Below are 19170 nucleotides of genomic sequence, written 5' to 3'. Positions count from 1 at the left end.
CTTATCCTGAAGTTCAAGGATGAACTTTAGAGATCTTCCTAAAATTTTATATATGTATATACAAAATATGTAAGTTTTGTCTTTAGGACTTATACATCTCTCTGTGGTTGCAAAAGAAGATAAAAACATCTAGGGGTCTGGGGGTGAGCTCTATCTTGCCAAAGAAGAGGGTCTTCCCTTTGACTGGTGCTTTCTGGCCCCCACCGCCCCCCTCCCTGGCAGAGAGTTGAGTGGTGGAAGGAGCTCAGGGCTCCAGCTGTGTCCACACAGCCTCTTACCTGCATCTTTGAGCTACACTCTGGGCAAAGCTCTCTGGAGTGTGGGTGTGGATAAATCAATCTACTGGCCATTCAGCAACCCTCCCCACAGATGGACGCAAAGCAAGAGGGCTCAGGATCCAGACTCATATCCAGTCAAGTGTGAAAGGACAGGATGGAGTGGCCATTCCTCAGGGCCCAGGAATGAATGTCTGCAGCTCAGCACTCAGGGTTTTGGGGGGTGGGGAGCAGTGCTTAAACCCCATCACCATGGTTCTCCCATGAAGACTGTCATGAGTCAATGTCTTCAATTCAGGTCCGTGATGGTCAAGGCTGATCCTCATAGCCCACCTTGAGATGACTCCTCTTCATCTTTTAAATGTTGGAAGGCAGTTTGGGACCCACCATCAGGGCAGTGGATTGGATTTGCACAAATCTTTTCCTGAGTGCTCAGCCTGAATACAGTTTCCTTTGCAGGCCTGGGGCAGAATTTACTCTGCCTGGTTCCTTCCTCCATACTTAGCTTCACCTAGTACCCAGAATGAAGCATTGACTTATTACTTGTGTACATTCCCTCCTACAGGGTTGGGGCTATGTTTTATTCATCTGTGTACTGTCTGAACCTGGCTTAGCACATACAAGGTTATAAGAAGACTGTTGTATAGATGTTTGAATTGATGGATGGATGGATGGATGGATGGATGCATGGATGGACGGACGGACAGGTGGATGAATGGATTATTATTAGATGTATAAATGCATGAATGCTTGGATACATGGATGAAATGAATTCCCGTATAAGCGGTTTCATACAGGCTTCAGCACATGGAAACTGAGGCTTTGAAATAGTCCCGTCCTTTCTGTCAGCCTCCCCAGCAGTGGGGGCATCCATAAAAGCCTCATTAATATCTCAAACAATGGAGATACCTGATCGATCACATCCCTCCCTCCATTAAGGATGAATGTCCCTTGGGGGAGTGAGGGGCTAATGCATCTCTCTCCTGTGGCTCTGCTACAGCTGCTGGCCATCAGGGAGCCCATTACAGAATAAGAAGACCTATTGATTCCTGATGAAGGATGTCTGGGATGCTGAGGCAGGCACTTCCTGGGACCAGCAGAGGAGGGACAGAGGCAAGACCCTTCTCCTTGCTGTCATGAGCTGAAATCCAATTGGCCCTGGGTGCCCAGGATGAGGTGGGTCTGTAGGTTAGCTGAGCTGGTAGGACAATCCCATGGAGCCTCCTTATTCACATATGACAAAGCCTCCTCATTTCATATGTGACCCACTCTTACCCGCTCACTCGGTCACCCTGGGTATAGTGCCCTCGTATCAGCCTAGCTCACAGCAACCTCAAACTCTTGGGGCTTAAGTGATCCTCTTGCCTCAGCCTCCCAAGTAGCTGGGACTATAGATGCCTACCACACCACCTACACACCCTGGCTAGTTTTTCTATGTTTAGTAGAGACAGAGTTTCACTCTTGCTCAGATTGGTCTCAAATTCCTGAGCTCAAGTGCTCCACCCCCCTCAGCCTCCCGGCGTGCTGGGATTACAGCATGAGCCACCGTGCCCTTTATGCCAGTTTTGAGCCTGAATCTCCAGACTCTTATGAGTTTTGGTCTCTCTCTTGCCTTTCCAACCCTAATGAGGACATTCTTAGATGTCCTGCTGGAGGAATAAGCAGAGCCCCATCAGCCCAGTTGTCCTGGTCAGTTACATGTGAGAGAGTCCATCTAAGCTCAGCAAAGATGCCCAGCCCACCTGCAGCTGACCAGTGTGTGAGTGGCCCTGCCTGATTCTGGACCTCCCACCTCCAGCCTCTTCTCCTTCCTGAATCCATCCTCATCACAATGTCCCCAGCGGATGGCTCTGGGTCTCCAGATCTCCCCCCTTTCCTTTTTCTTTCATCTCTCCTTTCTTTCTTTTTCTTTTTCCTCTTTGCTCACTCAATGTATTAAAATTTTTCTAAAGAGTTTAGGCCAACATCTTACTATTAGAAGCTCTCACCTAGAATCCTTCTTTTGAAAAATCAGAAGACTTCATCCCCCACCTTCCTGCACAGCTCTGCCTTTCTGGGCCTGAGCAGCAGCTACCCATAGACTGGGATGTATACAGGGTCCCCGTGCCCTGACACTGACCTTGCCACTAATGCCTGGTCTCCCAGAGCTTGAGCACTGGTTGCCGCCAATCTTCTGCTCTTCTGCTGTCTCTACGTGTCTCTGTCAAAAGCTGGCAAAAAAAAGGTAGACCATAGAGGCCTTGGGATTCTAGGAAGATAAAGAGAGCATGTTTCTTTGTGGAAGTGATGAATATTTCCATGTATTTAAGAGGCAAACAACAGCTGGTTTTTCTCATTAATCCTGGTCTCTGGGGGCATTGGTGTTTTCCAAACTCTTGCCGACTGTGGTCCTGTGTACCTTTCCAGACACCCCACCACCCCACGTCCTTGCTCCCTAAACCCCAGGTCCAGTGAGCTTTGTGTCCCTGCCCTCACCCCTTAGCCCACGTGATGCCCTCTCCCTACTCAGTGGTTGGTGTTTGCTTCAAATGTGTATCTTTCTCTAAATCTTACCTCCCCCAGTAAGCATCTTGCTTCATCCTGGTCAGGATTTGCCCTTGCACCCTACACTGCCCAGCACCATCGTGACCCCCCTACCCCATTTTAGCAGCTATCACTGACTAACGGGGGGTATAATACCCTAGCACAGCCCTGCCTCCCCTGGAAATACAATGCCCCTCCATCGACTTATTACCAAAAGTAGCTTTGGACTGAAATTGAATGTTCATGATTTGCATAGTTTTGCATTCATTTGCATAACACTTATTTCCTGTCCAAAAATACTGACATTCGCCCAGAATTTTACTCGTGACTCTTCAGGACTCCCAACATCATTCTCTGCACCCTGTTCTCTTACCTTCTCCCCACCTCTGCTTGGGCTGACCACCCCTAGAGAAACACCTGGCTGGACCAGGCCTGGTGGGAGTGGACCCCCTCCCTCTCTTCCTCCCACAGTGCGGCTGGGGTCCTAGACCCAGAAACCCCAGCTTGGCTTCAGGGCTTATTATTGACTGTGCCCAGCATCCAGCACGTGGTCTGGGCATGCCAGGAACTCAGGGAGAGGGAGCGGGTGAAGAATGAATGGGTGGATACATGCATGAAAGAGTAAATGATTGATTAGAGAGGTAGGTGAGTGAGTGAGTAAGTGAGCAGGTGAGTGATGAAGGCAAAAGGAGAAAGCTAGAATCTTGAAGGGAGAACACGGTATTTATATTTTGAACGTGTGACCAGAAGTAACCCTAAGAAGAAATAACTAGAAAAAGATATCACTGGTTAGATTATTCTTATTTAATCTTAGCCTCCTCTAGAGAAACATGCATTGGTTTTCCAAGAAGCCAAGAGGCAGTGCAGCCTCATGACAGAAAACCCAACCCAAGCTGGCCTAGGCCAGGAGGACTTTATTTGCTTAATCAACTCCTAAGTCCAGGCCAGGGTGAACTTCAGGCACAGCTTGATCCAGGAGCTCAGAGTATCTTCACTCTTCAGCTTAGTTTCTCTGATGTTGGCTCCCTTCCCAGAGAGAATGTTTTCTTATCTCCCTCACATCTGAGCTATGCTTAGGGACAGACTCAGAAGATAGAGGCCACTACGTGTAGGGGCTTGACTTCACAGAGCCCATTTTATGCATTAACCACATTGTTGTTTTGCAATCTGCTGCCTCCTTGTTATCTCTGCTGATAGGTATCGTGATGTTTATGGGGCTTGGGAAAGCCTGGGCCATAATCTTGTCTATCTCTAACCAGCTGTGGCCTTGGCCAAGTGGCTGCCCTTCCTGGGCCTCTGTTTCTTCACTCATATGATGAGGGAGTTGGAATAGATTTGTAGTTTTTGAACATTTTTAAGCAGCAGAATATATCTTTCCAATGAAGTACTACAAAGAAGGCCAAGATAAGACAGCCAATGGAACAGTTCTTCTTGATGGAGGGGTGATAGGTGAGGAATTCCAGAGTTCAGTCCTTCCCCTCCCACCTTCACAAGACTGAAAAACACCAGGATGACAGCCTAGAGAGCCCTCAGCCCTCCAGCCCTATGGCACTGAGAAAAGAGAACAGGTCTAAGAGATAGATGGACCCATGGGCCTGGCCTTGAACTGCAAACTCATCAACATATTGGTTAGTCCTTTCTGCCATGAATTTTCAGGTCCGCTGGGCTTGTCTGACCTAGGCTGACCTCTCCAGGGTGACTCTGCTCTATCTTGCCTCTCATCCTTCTCCTGAGACAGGAAGGTGAAATTGAGCCGTTCTAGTGAGGCCAACAGCAGAAGAGAACAAGTGGAAACACCCAGGAGCCCTGAAGGCCAACTCCTGAGAACTTGCACCCACTGTGACTTTGACCAACACACCATCAACAAAAACAAGTTTCATAGCCAAAGCTAAGGTCAACAGTGGAGAACTACACTCCACCCTCATTGAGGCTGTGACAAGGGTGGGGTGAGGAATCAAGGCCCACACGTCCATTGACAGCAGCCCCCTTCTAACTGGGGGGCCTTAGACAAAAGATTAAACTCCCTGTGCCTCAATTGTCCTCATCTAGAAAATGGAACTAATAATATCCACCTGCTAGGGTTGTCAAGAGAATGAACTGGCAGGCATAGATGATATCTTCCCCTCCCCCCCAACCTTTCCCTGAGATAAGTGCTGCCTGGAAAACCCATAACTCAGATACAGTGTCTGGTCCATGCAGCTAGTTGAATAGTTACTATCCCAAGGCGATGTGTGACAGAGAAGCCCAGGACATGCACGTCTGTGTGTGTGTGTGTGTGTGTGTGCGTGCACACATATGTGAGCACAGATGTGGGAGGTGTTCTCTCTGAAAGGCAGCTGTCGTGCACCCTGCGTGCATTATGAAGTCTCTCAGAGGCTGAAGTCACTTTCAAGGCCCAGATCCCAGATTCTGCCCGCTGCAAAAATCATCATGTTATAATTACAAGTTAATTAAAGCAGAAGAGATCAAAGCCACTTTAGACAGATTAATGATACAGCGAGTGCCAGAAATTTCACCGTTTTATGTATTAACCACATTGTCGTTTTTCTTCCACTTTTTTCCCCTCTCTTTTGTGTCAGCCAAAAAGTCTTTCATACCTTTTCTCTGCCCCTCAATGCAGGAGGAATCTGAAGTCCTAACAGCTGCGAGGCGCTGTCTGCAGAGAAGGAGCCCATTCAAAGGAAAACAGAAAAATCAACAAGCCTTTTAGCTTCTGACGAAAATGAAGCTGCCACTCGCTTAACCCTCCCCTACGTTAAAAGAAAAAAAAAAAAGACCTAAAAAACACCAGTCATTAAAATCAGCCAAAGCAATGTGAGAACTTGGAAGCTGGACTCCCCAGCTCCTCACCTCTCCAGGGAGCTTCTGGGCGGAAAGCAATGTTTGAATTCAGGTTCCCTCCTAGCTGAGCATGTCAACCACGCCATCAAAGCCTAGCCTGGGGGTGAAATGTGACTCAGACAACCCACACAGAAAAGTAAATAAACAGCCTGTGCACTCACTGGCACCCTCAGCAGGTGTTTATTGAATGTCCATCGTGTACCAGGCATCGGGTTAGCGCCTCAGGTATGGCGGCAAACAAGCCAGAGGCTGTCTTTGGCTGGCAGTGCTTAGGATCTGGCTGGTGAGGATGCACAATTAACAAGGGCACCTATCATTAAGGTAGCCTGGAGCAGAACCACTCCCACCCTCCTATCTCAGTGGCTTAAAGTATAAGTGTATTTCTCTACTGCGTAAAGGCCAATTAATAGGTGAGGGAAGGGTTCTCAGGGACTCAGGCTGGGGGAGCCACCTTGATCTTCACTCTACTGCTCCCTAACTTACATCCACTACCAGGCAAAGGCAAAACTGGACATATGGAGGCTACACAGGACATTTTCATAGGTCAGGGCTGGACATGGTGTGTATCGCTTTTACCCACAATCCATTGGCCAGAACTTGAGAGTTGCAAAGGGAGCTGGGAAATGTAGTCTCTGGCTGGGCAACCACTTTCTAGCAGCCACCTATAGAAGAGAAGCAGAGTCTGGGTTGGAGAGTCAAGCTTGCTACCAGCATATACATGATGATGAATTTTTTTTTTTTAAGAAGGTCTCACTCTGTTGCCTGGGTAGAGTGCCCTCGCTTCATAACTCACAGCAACCTCAAACTCGTAGGCTCAAACTCTCCTCCTGCTTCAGCCTCCTGAGTACCTGGGACTACAGGCACCCTCTACAATGCCTGGCTAGTTTTTCTATTTTTAGTAGAGACAGGGTCTTGCATTTGCTTAGGCTGTTCTCGAACTGCTGAACTCAAGCAACTCACCTGCCTCGGGCTCCCAGAATGTTAGGATTGATGATACTTAATAAGAGCAGCTCAGGGACCTGTGGGTGCACATGGCAGGGGACCTGTTCCAATGTCAAAGAAACAGCCTCACAACTTAGTGGATTAAAATTCAAATGCATTATTCTCTCTCTCTTTTTTTTTTTGACTTTTTAAACAAACTTTTTTTGTTTGTTTTATTGTTGGGGATTCATGGAGGGTACGATAAGCCAGGTTACACTGATTCAAATGCATTATTATCTTTCACAGCTCTGCAGGTCAACTGGGCCCAGCTGGGCAGTGTTCACCCTTGTAGTCCAACGGCTGCAGTGTCCCAGATGTTTCCTCACTCACACATCTGGCCCCTCTGGGATGGCCACACATCTCTCTCTCCCCGTGGGTGTCCAAATTCATCTTCCTCACAACATGGCAGGCTCAGGAGAGCTGGCTTCCCCTGGATAAACATTCTGAGAAGCCCAGGAGATGTACCGTTTTTTATGACCTGGCCTTGGAAGTCCCAGAACACCACTTCCACAAAATTCTATTGGTCGAGCAAGTGACTAAGAGGAAGTCGCCCTGCCTCTAACTGGGAGGAGCAGAGTGCACATTCCACTGCTCAGAGAGAAGGAGTTGAGGGCAGCCACTGGCAGAGATAGCCCAGGTGGCAACCTCGTCTTGGGGATCACAGACGTCTTCCTAGAGGGACTATCATGGTCAGGTTCCTCAAAGATGTGAGGGAGCCCGACAGGAAGGACAACACGGAGAGACTCATTGTGGTTGTTCATGGCGAGCAAAGGGCAATGAGGGAGAAGCGAGACCCACAAGGGGGCTGGTGGTGGGTGGGCAAGTCACAACAAAAGACCTGGATTCTACCCCGGGGGTACAAAGCAGAATGGGAGAGGTTGAGACACATCCCTCTGCCTGCTAAGCAGAGAACTCACCAGAGAGAGGCCAGTCTAGAAGAAGGATGGTTTCAGAGAAGCTGCAAATCTGGGGTATTTCAGGGTGTCTAGAATGCTACATGTGTGTCTCATTCTATTCTCTTAGGAGGGAATGGGCAGAACAGAAGTGATCAGTGATGCCCATTTCACAGATGAAGAGGCCGAGGCCCAGAGAGCGGAGGAGACTCACCCAGGTCCTACCATGAAGCACTGGCATAGCCAGGATCAGAACTCAGACTCTTAAGTCCCTGTGAAGGGACTCACCCCCACTTCAGAGGCCACCTGCTAGCTGACAAAACCCAGCCCCTGCAGTGAGACTGGGGAGAAGGCAAACAGTGAGGAAGTGAGCTTGGGATGCAGCTCGATCCAGTCTGGTGGACAAGGCTGCAGATTGTGAGTCCAGAAAGCAGGCATTTGAGTTAGGCGTTGCTCTCTGCTGGCTGTGGTCCATTACATAAACCATCCCCCTTGCCTGAGCCCCGCAGTCCTGACTGCTACAGTCCTGCCGTTACTGATCAAGCCTGGGGCATTTCTCAATTCCAAGGTTGTAGTCCAGGCACACGAGGGTCCTCTTGGCTGGGAGCTTATGAACATGTTAGGGTGACAGAGAAAACAGAAAAAGAATGCCCCAGCCTCCACGATGAATTGGCAAGTGAGTATGGACATGACATGAGAATTTAGGAGGAGGAGAGATCACGGAAGGACTGGGTGGGTCACGGAGAGTTTCCTGGATCTGATGGAGGCTGAGAAGGATAGGTGGTGTCTGACTAGTGAGAGACAGAGGAGAGGAGACACCAACAGGAGGGGTGAGCTGAGCGCCCATTCCTCAGATAACGTCATGCGCGTGTGTAACAGCAGCGTGCTAAGCTGTGTGTGAGCCGCAAGGTTGCAAGTCACATGGGAGCTGATGGTGCATGAGGTGTGGCTGTGGGGCGTGGGGTGTGAGGTCTGGCTGGACCAGAAGCTTCTGATCTAGTGGGAAAGGATGCAAGTCAAGAACCACATCCCCAAGGCCTTGAGTCGCCAAGCCAAGGAGTTTCCCTGTTACTCAGGGGTCCGGGAGGGCCACGCAGAGCATTGAGGAAGATGAGGCATCTAGAAAAAGTATTGCCTGTAAAATTGGAAGACCTGGGGCTGTCTCTTGTTCTTTGTGTAGTGTCAGACAAACTGCCACCTTTAGCCTCATGGCAATGTAACCTCTGCCTGTGTAATAAAATTGTGAGAATTTGGTGGCATCATGCCTTTGCTCATAAACATCTGTGCCAGACTCTGCTCTAGGAACTAAGGAAAGGAAGGTTATAAGTTCCCGTAAAGCAATTTTAAAATTTTTATGCTTCGTACAAATAAAGACGCGTGTGTAGGACTCCCAGGCCTCCGTCTCATCTGACCCTCACTGGATCCTGGGCCATGGATGAACGTCTTAGCAACCCTGAGACTCAATTCTTTCATCTACAAAATGAGCACGGTGAACCCTGTGATCGCAAAGGTTTCTTCTAGCTCTTAATGAACTATGATTCTTTCTCAGATAATAGGAGGACATCCAGAAAATGGATTTGGCTGCAGCCTATAGGCAAGGTTGGAAGAGAGACATGTCACAGCCAAGAAGGCCAGGTAGACGATTGTCTTATGGCTGCCTTTTTGTGGGGGACATTTTGAAGCTTCCCATTCACATCGTCCCCCACCCTCCTCCATCATCAGAGAAATGAGGGCAGGAGGAGTCAGCGCCCATGGTTGGATTGGTCACGCTGACCTTGTTCTCTGTGCTAGGGCCTCTACTGGGCCTATTCCCACAAACTGAGTCTAAAAGAGCTTTTCATGCATGGTAAAAAAAAAAAAAATGTTTGTAATGGAGTAGCCAGAGGATCTACATGAGAGTGTGAAGGTACTTATGGGGTACAGATGCTTTCTTCTTGAGTGAGGGCAGCTAGCTAGGTCAGTACCATGGTCAGCTCCCAGGCTTTGCAAATTCCTGGGACATCAAGGGAAATGGTGGGAAAGCAGCTCCCTCTGTCAGGGAGCTCCCAGTCTGAGAGGGAAACTCAGACCCTGCTTTGGGTGTCTGGTGTAAGAGAGATGAACACACTCAGAGTCTCTGGTCTGATGCAGTAAAAGGAAAACATACTTGCTAAAGTCATAATACATAGAGTTGGGGACAAAGGCAGGGGTGGAGGGAATGTAGAAAAGAGACTCACCTTTATTATTCAATAGTGCATCCAGTCCCACGAGATCGAAGTCAGGCACCAGACAGGTACTGGATAGGCAGCTCACAGCTGCTATAGGAGCTCAGTGTTACACCTACTTTGTAGGTAAGGACCCGGAAGATTGGAAGAGAGAATCAGCTCCCTCAAATCTTAAAGCTTGTTAGTACAGGAGCCAAGACTTGAACCCCTCTCGAGTCCACCTGAATCTGGACTCCAGGCCCTTTCCCTATCACTCCACAAGTTCCAGAAAGGCCAGACGCCATCCTAAGGTAGGACATATAGCCCAGCTCCGTAAACATCAAGTTCTTGGAGAAATGAATGAGAGTGGGAGCCAATCATATGAGCGTGCACACACCTGGGAGGAGGTGCACCTTGCGATCAGCTCTTCCCTATCCCCTCCCCACCTGGGGGAGCTGACACTCTCACCAGGGCTGTGGGGTGAGCTGGTTGAAGGGTTTGCACTGCAGCATATGGGGTTAGTTACCCCACGAAGGCCCTGCCTGACTTGAGGGAAGGAGGGCTCGCCTCACCTCTAGTCCTAGCTCGGGCCGGAGAAGGAGCATGTTCTCTCCCTTTCCTGGCTCCATTTGTTTGGCGACAGCATGATGAAGCCATTGGTGGCATCTCCAACAGACCTGGGCACGCCCCAATGCACCATGGCAAATTTGAGCCTGGAATCATGTTCTGAGTTTGTCTGGCATTAAAAAAAAAAAAAAATATATATATATATATATATAAAGGATCCTTGAATAAGGAAGATAGAAGGGGCTCTTAAGGGAGAGCATCCTTATAACAGGAACTGTGCATCTCCAGAGGGGTGAGGAAAAACTCCCTTGAGAGCAGACACCTGTGGAAAGGAAAGAATGTTCATAGGGGCCATTCTGGTGCAGACCTGTCTTCCAGAAGGCTCTCATCAAATCCTCAAACATTGGAGCTAGACAGACCTGTACAGAGAAAATTCCTTAGATCAACACCCTCCTTTCACAGATGGGGACCTTGAGGTCCAGGGAAGGGCAGGACGAGACCAAGGCTCCAGGAGAGAGACCACACAGGCGTCAGAAACCACCGTCTTATCTCCCATCCCACGCAGTCACCAGGAAAAGTCTCCTCTGAGCCTCCTGGCTCTGCTCTCTTCCCCTTAGCTGTGGAGTCTTTCCCACACACTAATATCATTTTTCTATATCATACTTCATGGAATCACTTCAGTTTTGTCTACTTCTGGCCCTGGGGCCCTCCAAAGAAGATTTAGTAAAGGAGATGTTTATGAAAGGAATTCAGGGGCATGTGAAAGCAATTAGACTCTAAGTGAATAACCACTTGGGGGCAATGGGCTTTGGTTCCCTTGAAGTTGTATTTTCTAAAGCTGTAAAATAGTTCACATCTGGAGTCCTGCCATCTGAGTTCAAGTCTAAGCAGAATGACCTTGGGTAAGTTATTCTCTGTAACTTAGTTTCCCCATGTCTAAAATGAGGATGACACTGTTAACTATTTCCTACAAGGTGAGATAAAATGAATCAATGCTTTCAAAGCATTTGAAACAGTGCCTGGCACACAGTGAGTGTTTAATAAACGTTGACTGCTGTCATCAGCATGGTGGGGGTGGGCTAGGCTAGGCTCTGAACGTTTGGGTTCTAAATTCAGCTTAGTCATGTAAGGTTTGCTGCGTAGCCTTGAGTACATAACCCATCTCTGATCTCCACACCTCAGTTTCCCCATCTAGAAAGTGAAGCAATTGTACCAAGAAATCTCTAAGATGATGAGTCAGTGGTCAGCTCAGGAGGCGTGCTCCATCAACCTTACTCTGACAAAACAGTGTTATAGGCTTCCACCTTTACAGTCTATTCCTATCTCTTCTGGCCCATTCTGAGATATTTGCTCACAGATCTCAGACCCCAGGTATCCAGGTTGGGCCATCCGAGCTAAGCCAGCTATCAAGCGTGAAAGCCTGTCTGTGGCCCCCGCACTGGCCACTGTCTATGGGCACCAGGATTCCTGGCCTCTGAGCCAAGAGGTGGCAGGCAGCCTATCAGAGGAGCTGGGCAGAGGCTCCCCTAATGAGGAACTACCCAGATGGGGATCTCAAGGTTCAGGGAAGGGTGAGGAGAGACCTATGCCCCTTCCCCCTTCCTCTGAGCTGAAGCAATCTGAGACAAGGGTGAGGGATGCTGCCCTCCCCGCTAGTGCAGCCTGAGACCAAGGGACAGGCTGTCAGTGTGAGTCTGGGATGTGCCACTGGATTGCCGCAGTAAGGGGACCCCAGGGAGTAAGCGGAATCTACTGAGAACTTCAGAACCACCGTTGGTTCCTTCTGTTCCCTGGGCTTAGGCAACACCCAACTGCAGGTGTGGGTGGTAGAAAAGGAAGAGGGTGGGCCTGAGTCAGGGCCCTTCTGGAACCTCACTTTCTCCATAATGGGACCCACCTCTCAGGTCTGGGGAAAGTCCAGACAAAGGAACACAAGAATAACAAATACCGATCTAGCACTCCCAAATGACTCGCTCAAGGGAACACAGCTCGTCAGAGGCAGAGCCAGTTCAACCGTAAGCAGGCTGACGTCAGTCTCCACTCTTATCCACTCCGAACTGGGGAAGGTTTTCTGCAGCGCCTCTGTCAATTGACTGATGTTAATCTCCCTTCCTGGACGCTGAGGCTGGGTCAGTGCAGGGAGGGAGGCTGCGGTCTGCCCTGCTGCAGGAGGGAGGAGAGAGATGCTCTGGGCACCTGCCTCCCAGACTGGCCTTCAATCAAACCAAAGAAATACCAGCAGCAGCCCCCAGACCCTCACGCTACCCATACCCAGGTCTTCTGTAGACTGACCCATAAGGATCCTCACCACCTCTCCGTCTTCCTGAACATCCTCAAACCGAGTTCCAAGCTCCCTAGCCTAGAGGAAGGGTTTCATCAAGCACATCAAAATTTAGAAGTTCCATACCCCGACTACTCCATATCACCAAGGCAGCATCTTCCTAAACCTGGACCCTCCTGAACCATATCACCAGCCAGGATCTGGGTGAGGGGCACCTAGGCCCCATTCTGGTCCCCAGGTGTAATGCAATCCAGACAGAGTAGCAGGAGGTCCGGCAGCCACCGGCATTGAAATGCCCAGAGGGCAAATGATCGTCTGCAGAGCATCCCTGGCTTCCACAAGGAATGGCAAGACCATGCAGGGATGGTTGCAATTAACCACATTACAGCCAAAAAGCATCTCGATGTGAGGGAGGGACCAAACCCTGCTGTGCAGGGAGATCAGAGTCTGGTGCAACCCAAGGCTCTAGCTTGGTTGCTAGACCCCACTTATAGGAACAGGAAGGTTTTACCCATGGCCCCAGTCCTATGAGTCCAAGGAAACCCAGGGCCAATCAACACGGGTAACGTCCTCGGCTAATGGCCCTTTTCTTTCCTAACCCTCAGGCTCCATCGCCCTGGGTCTGCATTTCTGCTTTCTCTCTGCTTCCTAACTTCCTCCTCTTCCAGCCCCTCTTGCTATAGTTACCTGCTCTCCCTGCCTCATCTTTCCTTCCTGGGAAGCCCTTCCAGACCTCTGCCCTGCCCTTCTCTGCCTGGCTGTCAGGTGCATCTCAAGGCTGGCTTCAGTTGGCCCAGGGCGCACTGGCAGATCAGAGCCCAGAGGAGAAGGGGTGGTGGATGCAACCCCTAGTCAGTCCCTACCCTGTCCTTCCAGGAGGCCCGTTCTGATTCCCTGCTACATCATCTCCCATCCTGCAGCTCCTCCGTCACTGGCTGGGTTCTGGTAGCTGCCTACTCACCTGGGCTCTGGGCTTGCTGGGGAAGGGGGCCGTGGTTACTGATCATCACTGCCCTAAGGGCTTTTCCTCCCTCTCTGGCTCCTCTGGTCCTGCTGGCATTTTGAGCTTCAATCAGCCCTGACCCTGACCGTGCTCACTGTTTCCCCCTCCCCAGAGCCACCTCTGTCTCTGCCCCACCTGCACCTGCCTCTCGGCCCCATCTCTGCCTGCCTCCCCTTCCATCCCTCATGAGCACCCTCCATCTTTCTCCCTCATTCTTTGTAGCTCTGTCTTTCTCATTCTATGCCCCCATCCCATGTCTGTCTTATTTTTCTACCACATTTGCTTGGTTTTCTCTTTTCCCCCTCACCACTTTCTCTCCTCAAATTGCACAAAGTCTTTCATTTCAGAGATAAGATCTACCACTCTCCCAGACAGCAAGAGGGACATTCTTGAGAAGTCTCCATCTCAAATACATCCCAATAAGTCTACTTCTTTCCAACTTCCCCACCCCCACCCCCGGCCAAGCCACTCTCCATTCCTGCCTGGATAATGCTGACAACCTTCTAAGTGGTCTGTCAGCCTCCACTCCCGGCTCCTTACCCCACATCCTCTACCCAATCACCGGAGTGATTGATCTTCTTAAAGCAGAAATCAAATCAAGTCATTTTCCTGCCTCAAACCCTGCAAAGACCTTCTATCACTCACAGTAAAAGCCAACACTGGCCCCAGCCCCGGCCCTGAGGAGCTGTCGGCCAGCCTCCCCCGCCCTCACCCTGCCCATGCCCACTGAGTCCAGCCCACTCAGACCTATGGGCCCATAGATGCCAAGAGTGACCCTCGAGACCCTTCTGGTCCCCTGGCTCTGTTCCTGCTAATATCCTGACAATATGCTCTCCCTGAGATGGGAGAGAGCTGCACAGCAACACATAGCTGCCAGCCTCATACTAGCTGCAGAAGCTAAAACTCCTCCAGGAAGCCCTCCCTGATCAGCTCACATCTCAGCGCCTCCTCCTTAAGCTCCTACCCAAGGCCAGTCTACCCACCATGTCAACATGTGTGATATTTGACCAAGTTTGCTCTTTGATCTTTTTTCTTCAGTCTTAATCTGTACCCATCTTATGCTTCTCAATTTCATTATAAAGCTGGATCAGAGTCCTCTGAGTGCAAAGAGAGAGGGTTGGGTACAGGAAAGCCCCTGAGAGCTGTGCCCCTGACCTGTCTCCCAGGGGCCCTGCCCCATTCACCCATTTCCCTGCAGTCACCCTCGCCAGCCTCACCTGTCCCTAACCCTCCCCTCTCCAGGGCTCCCTGATGAGGAAGGAAGACAAGGACACCAGACACAGGCCCCGTGCAACTCAAGGCAGATGGGGGCTCCTAACCAGTGTCAGGCTCTTAAAGGGACAGCTAAGCACCTCTGGGGAAAAGTAAACCCCTGCCCATTCCTGGGCCCGGAGCCTGGAAAAGGCTAACTTCAGAATCTGTCCTAGGGGAGAGTTTTGGATATGGACAGCCCTGATCCCAGCTCCATATTCTTACTAACTCTGTCTTTTGGTCAACAGGATGGTAACAATAGCTGTATATTATGTGCTTGTGACGGGCAGAATGACCATATTTTATTTGTATTCATTTATTTAATTGACTCACAACCCACAGTAGATAGGTGCTAATATTACTCCATTTTACAGATGAGAAAACCGAGGCCCAGAGATTAAGTGAGCTGTCCAAAGTCTCAGGCATGATTAGTGGTAGAATGAAGCAGAAGGTAAGGAAAGTATAGCTCAGCGTTCCCTGTCCTTACCCCGACCACACTGGCCAGGGGACTGTGTATCCTGAGCTAAGGGAGGCTGGACACGATAGGCTTGTTTTACTGCCCTACTGTTGACATCTTAAATTTTATTTATTTATTCTTTCTTTTTTCTTTTCTTTTCTTTCTTTTTTTTTTTTTGAGACAAGCTCTTGCTCTTTTGCCTGGGCATAAGGCCAATGGCATCATTGTAGCTCACTGTAACCTTGAACTCCTGGGCTCAAGCGAACCTCCTGCCTCAGCATCCCCTGTATCTGGGACTACAGGTGCTCATCTCCAGGCGTGGTTAATTTTTCTGTCTTTTCTTAAGACAGGGTCTTGATCTTGCTCAGGCTGGTCTTGAACTCCTGAGCTCAAGTGTTCTTCCAACCTTAGCCTCCCAAAGTGCTGGGATTACAGGTATGAGCCACTGCACCCAGCCAAACTTAATTTTTTAACAGGAAGCCCCATGTTTTATTATCTACACAATTCCACAAATTGCATCACTAGTCCCACCTCCAGATGTCAAGATGACCTTGCAGGGTGATGGTGAGATTGGACTGCAGTGAAGGGTGCTCTGCTCCCAGCAGCACGGCCAGGCCTGCAGTGGTGATGCTGCCAGGGAACTGAGCACCCTCACCCCTGCTGCCGATTGTGGACAGTTGGACAATCCGTGATCTTACCCCAGTCAGCCAACACAGCATCCCAGCTGGACGAGCTATGCCAACAGGGTCCGTGTCACTGCTTCCTTGCATCTTGTCACTTAGCTCCCCCAGCCAAGTCTCAGATAAGTGTCTGCGCAGTCAGCACTGCTGGCAGCCACATGGCACCTCTTATGGCCTCTGCAGTGGCTCAAATGGCAGGGGATGAAACCGAGGTCCAGAGAAGCACAGGCTTGCTCAAGGTCCCATGGTCCAAAAGTGGACAGCTGAGGCTCAACTCCATGGTTCCTGCCTCCCATCAGGGCTCTCTCCAGCCCGTACCCCTCGTACTCAGCCTCCTTTTGTCCAAACCCACCCTTTGGTCAGTATCTCTACCTCTCACCCATAAAGGCAGACGCAGCCGGACTGTCCCCAGAATTTTCCTGAAGGTGCTGACCCAGCACTGGGGCTCCTCTGTGATTGCCTGGCAGCAGAGGGAGGGAGGGAGGAGGAGGAGGGGCCGGGTGCAGAGGACACCAGCCATCACTTCTCTATTTATCTGCCTGCCTGGCAACCTGCCTGTCTACCTTTGCTTCCGTCTTCTATTTATTTATCTGTCAATCTATCTTTCTGTTGGTCTTTTCATCTATCACCTGTCTCTCTTGATGTGTCAGAGCTGCCCAAGCTTTTGTTCTCTCGCCGGCCTTCCAGCAGGAATCCAAACGCATCCACAATCTCTGCAGCCTCGTCCTCCAGAGTGGCAGCCCTGTCCCACCTGCTCACAACTGGTACCCCTCACCCAGGTTCTGAAACTCGTGCCTGCTCCTGCGGGCTGGCAAAACGAAGGCTTCTGAGAATCCATCTCTCAGCAAAATGATCATTATTATCAATAGTGATGGTGGTTGGGCACCCCAGGGGGCAGGCTCTGCACACCACTCCTTAGTCATGTCACAGATATTTTCTAAGCATCTATCACGTGTTAGGCCCTTGATGTCAGGAGGTCAGACAAGGCCACTGCAGTCCCTGAGAAAATGAGTTTCCACTTGGGCCAAGCATATAAGTGATAATCATCTTCCATCAGAGAGGGTAGGTGATTTGCCCTGGGTCACACAGCGAGTGAGGGGCCCAGGTGCATCAGACCCCAGCTAGATGCTGCCCATGCTGGGCTGTCTCCTTCCTACTTCACAGATGGACAGCTTCACCAGGAGAAGTTCCTGTGGAGCCCGAGAAGATGACAGGGAGGCAGGTGGAGGTGGGATGCATGCCCAAGCCTCTGGCGGATCCACATTCGACTCTCCAAGGCCATGTGCTCTGTTACCTATTAATCCCTCCATTCAGCTGTGTAATTCTATAGTGTCATGTTGGCCGAGCTCTGTGATGGGCATGTGATTACCACAAACACCACACTCGGGAGGGAAGTGGGGTGCGCACCTACCTCCAGGCTCCCCTCCCATAGCCAGCATCACATTGAATTCTGAGTCTGGGTGGAATAGTTTCACCGTGACAGCCAGAAGACAAAAATGCCACCCATGGTACCCCCACCCTTGTCCTGGTGCAGGATCAGGCCACCCCACCTGTCTCCCAAAGAGCATGAGAAAGCTTTACTGAAACGTGCTTTGAGAAAGTACCAATTTGGTCAAGAGCAGGGATGGCGAAACCCTCCGGAATGAGCCAGGCAGGAAATGCCTTTGGCTTTGCAGTCGTTCTGCTCTGCCACGGTATCCACAGACAATATGCGAACAAATGGGCATGGCCCTGTTCTGATAATTGTTTACAAAAACAGGCCACCCAAGCTGTGGTTTGCTGGCTCCTGGTCTAGGTTCTACGCCAATATCATCAACAACAATACTAATACTGAGAGCTGATATTTACTGATCACTTAACTCTGTACCACGGAGGTCCTCCTAATAACCTCATGAAGCTGGGTCTAGTACTCTCTCAAACTTACATCTGGGGAAACTGAGACCCAGAGATGCAAAGTAACTAAGGTATCCTAACTGGTAAGTGGCAGAGCCAGTCGGGAAGTTCCACTTGATAACCAGCCATCAGGTTGCTCAGGCTGTAAAGCTCAGCATCATCTTTGACCCTCTCTTCCTCTCACTCTGCCTCTAACCCATCAACGAATTCTGTTGGTTCCACCTTCAAAATATATGCACAAATCTGATAGTGCCTCACCTTCTCCCTTGCACCCCTCTGGTCTGCGCCCCTATTATCATTCACCTGATTGCTGTGTCACCCTCCTCCTTGGCATCCCTGCAAATTGTCTCTGCACAGCTGAAGGCCTGTCTTAATGCCAGCTTCTGTTTGGTAGACTGGGGGTGGGGAGTATTCAAAGGCTTAGGGGTGCTGAGATGCTGGAGTGGATTTAGCATGCTTATTCATCCCCAGCAGGTGTGGGATACCAGGGCAGCTCCTCTGCCACTGCATGACCCAGCAGATCCAGTCTATGGCCATAGGGACACTGTATGGAGATTTGACAGGCTCCTGTGGATGACTCGTGGCACAGATCTGTAAGATTTTGGAGGGAAATCTGTGCCACTGGAGATAATTATTCTCCTTCTGAGAAATGACTTCTGGATCACTACTGAACATCAACAGAGGCTGAAACCTTGACTATAGGCCTCAAGACACCATGTCCTCTGAGCTGCCCATTATGAATGGAGGGCTGCTTAACCAGTCAAACCAAACAATTGGGCATTCACGGCAGCAATGTCATCACAAAATAGAAGGAGCAAGCAGAACACCAGCTCATGCAGGTCTTGAAGACAAAAGCCAATGGCATGAGCAAACACCCTCAAGCCCCCCTCCCAGGTTTCATGCTGAATCACATCCTCCCCCCTTTCCCTCAACCATAGCCTCATGTAGAATGTTCTAAAACAAGCAAACAGGAGAAGAAAAACATGGTTCCGGTTGACAGATGGTTCAGCAGACTATGCTGGCACACCAAAAGGGCAGCCACAACAGGCCAACCCCACTCTTTAGGACAGTGGTAAAGGAAAATCATCATTTCGAGCAGTGGATGAATTGTTCATTTAGCCTGGAGGAGAGACAGCCGCAGCTCATTGATTCATGAGCCGTGGCTCATTGGCTGGCTGAATACTCATGCACTTGGGAGGAACATAATTGGAAAATGGGTGAAAGAAGGTCTTGAGAAGTATGTGACTAGAACTTTCTGAATTGGTAGAGAGGGTAAAGATATCTGTGTCCTCACAGGAGAGTGACCTCAGGAGAGGAGGATCTTAATAACTGGGTGAAGGAC

Source organism: Nycticebus coucang, chromosome 22 (genome assembly GCF_027406575.1).
Source record: "Nycticebus coucang isolate mNycCou1 chromosome 22, mNycCou1.pri, whole genome shotgun sequence".
NCBI lineage: Eukaryota > Metazoa > Chordata > Mammalia > Primates > Lorisidae > Nycticebus > Nycticebus coucang.
This window is presented reverse-complemented; position numbering follows the sequence as displayed.